The sequence below is a fragment of the Homarus americanus genome, unplaced genomic scaffold, assembly GCF_018991925.1.
Source record: "Homarus americanus isolate GMGI-L3 unplaced genomic scaffold, GMGI_Hamer_2.0 scaffold44060, whole genome shotgun sequence".
Taxonomy (NCBI): domain Eukaryota; kingdom Metazoa; phylum Arthropoda; class Malacostraca; order Decapoda; family Nephropidae; genus Homarus; species Homarus americanus.
Window position 1 is genome coordinate 3,341,820 of NW_024756871.1, and position 7,477 is coordinate 3,349,296.

Consider the following 7,477-nt stretch of genomic DNA (forward strand, 5'->3'; position numbering starts at 1 on the left):
GTGATCTCATTCGTCCCTTCAACCTGCTTTGTTTTGGCGTTCTCATTCTACATCACCCATCACAACCCTTCTCTCTCCTCATGTCATCCAGCATCACCCACCTGTCACCACACATCACCCAGCATCACCCACCTGTCTCCTCACATCACCCAGCATCACCCACCTGTCACCTCACATCACGGACACCACCCATCTCTCACCTCACATCACCCAGCATCACCCATCTGTCACCTCACATCACGGACACCACCCATCTCTCACCTCACATCACCCAGCATCACCCACCTGTCACCTCACATCACCCAGCATCACCCACCTGTCACCTCCATCACCCAACATCACCCATCTGTCACCTCACATCACCCAGCATCACCCACCTGTCTCCTCACATCACCCAGCATCACCCATCGTCTCCTCCATCACCCCAGCATCACCCATCTGTCACCTCACCCCATCTGTCACCGCATCACCCACCTGTCACCTCACATCACCCAACATCACCCATCTGTCACCTCACATCACCCAGCATCACCCACCTGTCTCCTCACATCACCCAGCATCACCCATCTGTCTCCTCACATCACCCAGCATCACCCACCTGTCACCTCACATCACCCAACTTAGCTACAATCTGAGATGTAGTGTTGGAGTGTGTGTCTATATGTTCACATACATACATACATACATACAAAACTTAATCTAGTGGTTACAGCATTTTGTAATATATTTTATCTTGATTCTTGATTCACATACATGTATCTTAATTCTTGATTCACATACATGTATCTTGATTCACATACATGTATCTTGATTCACACACATGTGTCTTGATTCACATACACGTATCTTGATTCTTGCTTCACATACATGATGCAGGTTGTTACATAGAGCACTCGGTGTTAGTGTGAAGTGCTCTCTCTCTCTGTTGCTCTTGTATGGAGGCAACAGCAGTGAGCTCTTCAGTCGACTCAGCCGCGGTGGAATAACAAGACTTAATCGTTTTTACCTGTGACCGAGGCGGATTTTACTCCAGGTATACAACTAGTGTGGAAAAGGGGTCACAGGTGTAGGTTAGGTTAGGTTGGGTTAGGTTAGAATAGGTTGGGTTAAGTAAGGTTAGGTTTTGGTTAGGTTAGGTTAAGTTATACTGAACACTACACTACACTACACTACACCAATGCCGTTTTACACCTAGTTATAACACCTTGACATAATTTAAACTCACTGGTTATTACACCCGGTTTCACAACATGACAAATACAGGTATAATTAATCTCCTTGTACCGTGTGACGCTCCTTGATAGGTCGGTGCCAGGCTGGGAGGCGTAAACCTCCCCCTCAGCGGTGAGAGACTGGTTGACCTCTAGTCCAAGGTAGATCAGATTTCAGGTTTCAGATTTTAGGTTACAGATTTTAGGTTACAGATTTCAGATTTCAGATTACAGGTTACATATATCAGGTTTCAGGTTTCAGTGTGTGGCAGTAGTGGAATATGGATGTGTGGATAGTAAGTGTGGATGAAGATTAATAAGTGAATGTGGATGAGGATTAATGAGTAAGTGAGTGTGGATGAGGATGGATGGGTGTGTGTGGATTAGTATGATGTGAGTGAGTGAGTGAGTGATAACAGGACTATATCTCTGAATTGACCTTACCTAACCCACTATAACCCAGCCAGGTCAGGGATCGTATTCGTGGTAACTTTTTAACACTGAACATTTTGAAGTTGAGTTTGTTTGGCAATAAAGGAGAAGGACGATGTTAATTGAAAACAAAACACCAAAAACAAACAAACAAACACACTTTCTCTTTGTCTCTCCATTTGAGTGGTAAAAAAAATATATATTGAAAGTTTTTTTGTTTTTATTTCATTGCTTTCATTTTTAATTTTTACTTTATATTCTAAAAAAAAATAATGTGGGTGCTTCTATTTTGGTTTTCCCTGTGCTTTAGGTCAATTAATTCCCGTAACTGAAGTTTTAGTATAGATTCCGTTTTTAGGGTGACGTGTGTGTGTGTGTGTGTGTGTGTGTGTGTCTGTGTGTGTGTGTCTCTGTGTGTGTGTGTGTGTGGTGCGTGAAAAATATTTTGTCATTGCAGTTGTATTTTTATGTTTTCTCGTCAGATTCCCCCCTCTCTCTCTCTCTCTCTCTCTCTCTCTCTCTCTTTCTCTCTCTCTCTCTGTGTCTACTTGTTCGAGATAAAACTTTCTTTCTCTCACGTTAACTTTCCCCCCAGAGTAACTTTTATATTTCCTGTAGTGTTGATTTTTACTCTTCATTTCTCGTCGACTGACCTGACCTGACCTAACCTGACCTAACCTGGCCTAACCTGACCTAAACTGATCTAACCTGACCTTTCTCTTCCAACTGAGTAATTTTTTCCTATCTGTTTGCTAGAGATGTATTCTGGGTTTTTTTTCACTATATAGGTACAATGTCAGTTTTTTTTTATTATTTTTTTTTTATATAATGGAAAGTCACGGAGTCTAGGTAGTGAAAGGCGACGCGTCCGATCTTTCATATAAGTTTGAGTCAAGTTCACTTCAAAACTTTAAGAGGAGTTTTCAGTTTATTTTTATATTAATTTTCATGCTGTGTACCTGTGTTGTCTGTGTATAGTGTTTGTGTACCTGTGCTGTCTGTGTATAGTGTTTGTGTACCTGTGCTGTCTGTGTATAGTGTTTGTGTACCTGTGTTGTCTGTGTATAGTGTTTGTGTACCTGTGTTGTCTGTGTATAGTGTTTGTGTACCTGTGTTGTCTGTGTATAGTGTTTGTGTACCTGTGCTGTCTGTGTATAGTGTTTGTGTACCTGTGTTGTCTGTGTATAGTGTTTGTGTACCTGTGTTGTCTGTGTATAGTGTTTGTGTACCTGTGCTGTCTGTGTATAGTGTTTGTGTACCTGTGTTGTCTGTGTATAGTGTTTGTGTACCTGTGTTGTCTGTGTATAGTGTTTGTGTACCTGTGTTGTCTGTGTATAGTGTTTGTGTACCTGTGCTGTCTGTGTATAGTGTTTGTGTACCTGTGCTGTCTGTGTATAGTGTTTGTGTATCTGTACTATCTATCTATCTATCTATCTATCTATCTATCTATCCATCCATGTCTGTCTCCTTGTTTATATATCGACAAGGCTCCAGTTTCAATTATTTTTGTTTTGTTATATTTTTGACTCGAAATCCGTGTATGGCAGAGTGTGTATAAAACAAACAAACAGCTCTCATACACACGTGGTGGACGTGTATCACAGCACACACACACACACACACACACACACACACTAAACAATATTTCTAGACTTTTTTTTTGTATTAAGTTTCCCCATCAACCAAAGCTTTCATTAAACTCTACATCAATTTACACTAATTGATGACACACTTTGTATGCACTTAAGTCAAAACGATGGAAGTATAATTAAAGTATGTGAGTATATTAACAAGTCTTAATATATATGTTAATTATATGAAAATTACTCTTTAGTATTTATAATATTTCTTGGTATATTTAGCATCAGTGTCTAAGAGCTATTGGTAATTTTTCAATGTGATTATTTTTGTATTTATTTTTTTCTCCAATTGTTTTAAGTTGTCATTAAATTTATACTGGATGTGATATGTGTGTGTGTGTGTGTGTGTGTGTGAGATATCGCCAAGTCGCTTGTAATCAAAAGTTGTCAGTTTGTAATCAAAAGTTTATGAAATACATTGGTGCGGCAATTTTTTCGAACGGAATATAGCGAAATTTGATACAAATGGTGAGCGTGGATGACTGTGGATGAGCGTGGGTGAGTTTGGGTGACCGTGGATGAGTTTGGGTGACCGTGGATGACCGTGGATGAGCGTGGGTGACCGTGGATGAGCGTGGGTGAGCGTGGGTGACCGTGGATGAGCGTTGATGACCGTGGATGAGCGTGCGTGAGCGTGGAGGTGATATTTTTCCCGGCGAAGTTTATGGTTCATTGTTTGGTGAATGAGCCACGGAAGGGGGGTGAGGAGGTGGGGAGGAGGGGGGGAGGAAGTGGGGAGGAGGGGGGAGGAGGTGGGGAGAGAAGGAAGAGGGGGAGATGGGGAGAATTAGTGTAGTCTTATTCCAGTAATGAAAACAGAGGGAAAACTTTGAAAATGGTAATGAAGGAAACGTGTGTGTGTGTGTATGGGTGTGTGTGTGTGTGTGTGTGTGTGTGGTGTGTGTGTGTGTGTGTGTGTGTGTGTGTGTGTGTTGTGTAATTTTTCTTACTAGAGATATGTATGTGACTTGTAAACCACCACCTCACTACCTCACTTCACTTCACCTCACCTCACTTTACCTCACTTCACCTCACCTCACTTTACCTCACTTCCCACTTGAACTACTTCTTCCTACCAATCATTCTTCTCTCGCCTCTCTATCACTCTCACTTGTTCTCGTCTCTCTTACTTCCCCGTCCGTGAAAATGTTGCACCATCACCTCCATCACCACCACCACCATCACCACCATCACCACCTATCACCACCATCACCACCACCACCACCATCACCACCACCACCATCACCATCACCACCACCATCACCACCATCACCACCATCACCACCACCACAACGCATTTTATAAAACCTCCATCTAACGAACTATATAGAGATGAAAGTCCGTTATATCAAGGATCCGTTATATGCGAAATCCCCTCCCAGCTAACGGATTACATGGAGAGAGAGAGAGAGAGAGAGAGAGAGAGAGGGAGAGATTCAGTATAAATAATCTCTCTTATTCCTCCCTTACTCTCCCTATTCCTCCCTTATCTTCCCCTACTCTTCCCCTGGACACGATAAGCTGTGAACTCTGGCCATGAATACTTATAACTCTTCTGCTTTACATCCTTATACTACTACTACTACTACTACTACTACTACTACTACTACTACTACTAAACATACATAGAGACAATTGTGTTTATAATGTAAGTGATCATTAGTTCACCCTTGAAATTGTAAGTGTTTGTTCAAGTATGACCTTTGTTTGGAGTGAAGGCTCAAGGGTGTGTGTTTCTGCTTGAGTAAGAGAGAGAGAGAGAGAGAGAGTGAGAGAGAGAGAGAGAGAGAGAATTCCTTTTCTTAATTTTCTTAAGTGAAATTCGATAGCCTGATTGAGTCGGTTCACTAGGATAAAGGGGATTCATATCAGGGGTCGGAGTTAAAGGGTTCATAATAGGGGTTCATAGTTAAAGGGTTCATATCAAGGGTTCGGAGTTAAAGGGTTCATATCAGAGGTTCATAGTTAAGGGATTCAAATCAGGGGTCATAGTTAAAGGGTTCATATCAGAGGCTCATAATAGAGGTTCATAATAGGGGTTCATATCAGGGGTTCATAATAGAGGTTCATATCAGGGGTTCATAAATAAGGATCAAATTTAACTAGTCACAGGAGAAACTTAACGTAAGAATCTTTAAAGAAATTCTCTCTCCGATGCGGAAGAAGTGAACGCATCGGATCGGGTGTCAGGTCTCACGATGCTCTTTTGTTTAGAGGGAAAACAAACACTTATCAGATGAAGGCTTGAGTGCGTTAGTTTATACACGGATTAGATCAACCAAAAGAATGAATTATAGTTTCTTTTATATTATTTTTCTTGTATTTCGAATCTTAGCTAATTTCTTTCTTTAAAATCTAAAAAAATATATTTTTTCCCATATCACAACTGTCCAGATTCTTATTGACGTCACGTTGAGGTTAAGCCAATCAGAAATACTTAGGGTTATTATACGTCATAGAGAGGTTAAGCCAATCAGAAATACTTAGGGTTATTATACGTCATAGATAGGTTAAGCCAATCAGAAATACTTAGGGTTATTATACGTCATAGATAGGTTAAGCCAATCAGAAATACTTAGGGTTATTATACGTCATAGATAGGTTAAGCCAATCAGAAATACTTAGGGTTATTATACGTCATAGAGAGGTTAAGCCAATCAGAATCAACGCGTGTAGGAAACTTGGTACGGATTATATTCGTTAATTTTACGTCATAAGTTTGATTTGTTTTGCATACTTGGCCAGAACTGTCTCACTTAACTCTATTATTAAGGGAAATTGGATTAGTGAATTATATAAAGTATAAAGATGTATGGAGCAACGTAGAGAGAGAGAGAGAGAGAGAGAGAGAGAGAGAGAGAGAGAGAGAGAGAGAGATAGCATTGTTTCCGATACGTTGACAGTTAAAGATTATTTATACCGTGGGAAAATGTGACATAATTTGACAGCTCGTAACTTGAGACAGCAATACAGGGCTTTGTAAGGGGCGTTACTATAGTAAGTAATATCAGGACACATGCTTTTGGGCCCCAGTCTTGGTAGGCCCCAAACAAAGACGTGGTAGGCCCCAAACAAAGACGTGGTAGGCCCCAAACAAAGAGAACACTTAATTGGTGTGTTTGTAAAAGTGAATTAAACTGATGAACAACTACATCAACTCGTCATGGTCCGTCAATGGAAAACGAACTAAAAAAAAAATTGACAAAAAAACTCATGAAATATTATGAAAAAAATTTATTGACGAAGAAAAAAATAATATGTGATATTTTTCTTACTTTTAGATCATAGATAAAGTAAACTTGAACAGATTGAAAGAAAAAAAAACATTATTTCCCATAAGAGAATCGACAGTGGGGGTGAATTTACAGTCCCTGAAGGCATAAGAGATCAGAATACATGATTGGAACCTAATTCGTTTACCCCGCCCACTCGTCTACATCTCCGAGGGCTCAAGTTCCCATCTGCTCACGACGTTAGTTCACTTGAGTCCTCTAAAAGGTAAATACAATTATTGTTTTTGTGTTATTATTACGTTTATTATTTTCATTATTATTATTATTATTATTTTCATTATTATTATTATTATTATTATGTGTGTGTGTGTGTCGTCTTCTCCTTGCGTACTGACACACACACACACACACACACACACACACACACACACACACACACACACTTTCGTCTCGTCTCAAAAAACAACAAACAAGGGGACAAGTCAAACAAACACACGAAAGAACAACAATAAACCAATATCTGCCTCCCCATCGGTCGTGTGTGTGTGTGTGTGTGTGTGTGTGTGTGTGTGTGTGTGTGTGTGTGTGTGCGCGTGTGTGTGTGTGTATCTGTGTGTGTGTTTCGTCTGATTAACTGCAGTTGACTAAGTTATCCCCTGGAGAGAGAGAGAGAGAGTAGGTCAAGTGATCCTTAACCCTACTATGACTCAACCTAACCTAACCTAACCTAACACAACACTAACCCTACTAGAACCGAGACCCATTTGGACACAAGCCTAATTCCGGGTCCTGAGACGGATGTTTACTAACGTCACACAGTCACGTGGCTTTGTTTATTTACATCGCCGACGCCGCTCACTGAACCAGCAAAGACTGACAGAACTTATCGTGAAATTTGGCAAGATGCAGATTACTGTCTTATCATGTCTTAAATAGAAGCGGTTCCAATCCTCTATCCACC